A 3,506-nucleotide genomic window follows, 5' to 3' on the forward strand; every position below is an offset into this window, starting at 1 on the left:
GAATCATTATTTTGCGCGTAATAAGGAGGCATTTCCTGGTGTGGGCCCCTACTATCAGCCTCTTCTGATGGCTGTTGTTTGCTGACCATGTTGACCTCGCTGCGCCAAGAGCACAAACGCGGTGGACGAGGGCAAGGCCCAGGAAGGGAACCACCCGGAATCGGCGAAGCCACCGTAGCGGATGCCCACGCTGAGGGGAGTACGAGCACCGATAGTTCAGCTGCGGAGTGAGGCTACCTTCGCCGGAAAATAACAGGATGTGTGGGTGGTTAGAGGGATGACCTGGCGGCAACACAGCCAGCCACGGGAGGAGGGAGCAGGCAGTCCCGCCGGCGCTGGTTTGGGCGGCTGGAGCAGGAAGATCAGAGATTGAAGAAGCACGTTGGCCGTTGCATGGACATCTAACAGTCACCGCTCTATGTTGACTAAGTTGACAAAGCCTTGCGTATGCGTCAAATTGTTTTTAGGACAGCGTCATCGTCAACCTAGTAGGCCCAGATTCAGCCTCCAAATCTGTGGAAAACAACATACAGCCCATTAGCCATCAATAATTTACATCCCATTTGCTAATTCTTAAGGATATTCGAAGCCCACATTCTTTTTATTAGCATTACATACCATATATTTTGGGCACTGATAAAAAATTCAACAAAATTTGCATATTTCAGTGGGGTCCAAGCTCTTTTAATCATGAAATTTTGAGTCACGTTAAAAATAGTTTTAAAAAATATATCAAAATAAAATTTAAAAAATAATTCTCCTAAAAAATGAATGAAATTTAGAATCTTAACTAGCAAGATGCCCGTTCGTTGCACAGAACATGAAGATGCATTTGTATGAGTAGTTTATCTTGAGGGAGAAAAGATGATATTTTAATGTAATTGCCAGTTGGCTTTGGTTTTAATAAGAGTAGAGAGTAGAGAAATGCTAAAAAAATGATATTTAATGCAATTGCCGGTTGGCTTTGGTTTAAAAATTTACAGCCCATTTCTTACAACTTATAGCCCATTTTCTGGGGAAGCCCATTTCTTACTACTTACATCACTCCTCGTCTTGAAAGATTTGCAGCCCAGCAGGGCTAAGAAAAGCAAGTAGGTCTCAGTTTTGGTATTCTCCAAAAAAAACTGGGCTAGCCATTTTCAGAAAGAAAAAATATATCAACTGGGCTCGTCATGTGCTTAAATAAAAGCGTAAGCATGGGCTAGACGGACCACAGCTCCCGCACAGCGCGCAGTTGAGTTCCGTCTCTGAAACTAAAAAACAGCTGGGCGAGCTGCTGGGTCCCTGCTGTTATCCGCTTGTTGTGTAATTTTCTCGTTTATTGACTACATTGTCAATGGCGTGGGACCTAGTTGTCAAACAATTTGGAGGAAGTATTTTTTTGGCTTGTAATAACAAGGCACCTGCTTGTGAAATGCAATGACCCTGGTGGGTCCATACTATATTATGAGGATAACATTCAAATTTCAACTGAAAATAATGTGCACCAGCTGCAACATAGCTGAAAATAATGTGCACTAGCTAAAAAATGAGGTTTGAAAGTTTAGCTTTACCCTTTGTACTTATAGTTCACCAACTGGTTTTAATATTTTAATGGTCTGAATCTGATAGCCTATCCACGTACAGTCATCTCCTGATTCCTCTTGGTTGTTGACCATGTTGACAACGCCAGATGGCGGCGGGCACAGCAAGCGAACCAAGGTGGAGAACGAGGGCGAGGCCTTGGACAGGAATGAACTGCAGTCGTGGAAGATGCGGTAGTGTAGTGGCAGGTGGAGGGGAGTACGAGGGAAAGAACATGCAACTCAAGCATACAAATGGTACAAAAATCCCAAGGATTAATTGTTCATCAAATGTTTAGACAAAACCCAGATTGAACATGGCAGTAACATCTAACCCAACCACTCTTTTTTGTAGTCACAAACAAATGGATCGGTCTGATCCATAAAATCAACATCCTGTGAAAAAAATTTATTTCAGGATGACTACAAATTATTGTAAATAGAAGTCGAGCACGTTTAGAAGCCCATTTGTCCACCTGAAACTTCTTTTTTTGCTGTTCAACGTGTCCGTCAGTGAGAAATCTCTTGCGGTAAAAATTAAGCCTCGTGGACAATAGTAACCTCGCATTCAACAGGAAGAATGTGACAAAGCTTCTATTTGCCTGGTTGGATGCATATCCTTCCATCATTATTGTCCTCAAACAAATTTCATGAGAACTGAGAAAATCCTGGGCTTATTACGCCACCGATTGGTTATATGTTTTGCTCCATGTGGTTGTGCCTAAGTAGACATGAAGATTGGAAACAGTTAAGGTCTAAAAAAAGAGTATGTTGAAAGAATGAGAGCTGAACAGTTAATTCTAGTACAATATATATGGGATTTCAATATGCATGAAATCATCACCTCTATATATAAATTCTCCAGAGATCGAAAGGATTGCAACAAGCCAATAATTATGTTCAGATCAAAACTAAACACTCTGATATATATGATCTTGACAGAATCCAGCAGCATTGATAGGCTATCAATGGACGAACTCTTCATTGAGCATATAACATAATATTAGTACCCAAAGTGTACTCCAAGATGATATAAAACTGATGCGTACAAATGAAAAATGCAGCTTATGATTACAAATGTGTAGATGATAATATACGGTACCTAAAAAAGTGAGGAGCCAAACACCAACTCATTGTGATTAGTAAACGGGTCACGAATTACACCCAATGTCTCTAGTTTGGGCGCAGAGATGACAGTTATTTGTGAAGGTCTATAACAATTATCAAGGAGCAATCTTTGAAGTGAAGGGGCATCTTCGATGATGAGCTGCTGTCCTTCAAAACAAATTCCAATGCTTTTAAGGTGAGGCGACTTCATTTGGAGACAACTGATACGGATTTCTATTCCCAAAACAATCAGCAGGTGCTCCAAGGCAGGGAAACTGGAGTGGATAATGCTGTGCAGTGAGGCCTTTGACAGATAAACCACCACAATCGAAAGTTTTTTTAGCAGTGGGAGTCGAAGCATTTGTACCAGATCGTCTGGTAGATGACACCGGGCAAAGGTGGCGGTGTGGAGAGAGGAGGAAAACCGCGAGATGGACAATGGTGGTGTGGGCACAAATTCTTGATGTGTTTGTGGTATGAAACTTTTATGGTAATGGTACAACTCAAACTACTGGAGTTTTCCGAATGCAGGGGATGTTAGCCAAGCGTCCACCATGCCGGGTATGGACAGCAGGTAGCGTGTCGGGATGCAGAGGCATTCAATGGGGCCCTGCTGGTGAGAGGAGACGATGGCTATGAGGAGATCAAATTCAGGAATGACAAATATCTGATGACAATCGAGATTGAGGGGCGCGGTGCTCCATAGAGGGCGCCCCCGAGTTGAGAGAACTTGTGTGCGGCAGCAATCCTTTGTGGGGAGAAGCGAGATGATCTCCTCAAGAATGTCTGGGAGATTGCTGATGCGGTCCAATGGAGATTCTACTAGTTCCTCATATC

Source organism: Triticum dicoccoides, chromosome 7B, assembly GCF_002162155.2.
Source record: "Triticum dicoccoides isolate Atlit2015 ecotype Zavitan chromosome 7B, WEW_v2.0, whole genome shotgun sequence".
Lineage (NCBI taxonomy): Eukaryota > Viridiplantae > Streptophyta > Magnoliopsida > Poales > Poaceae > Triticum > Triticum dicoccoides.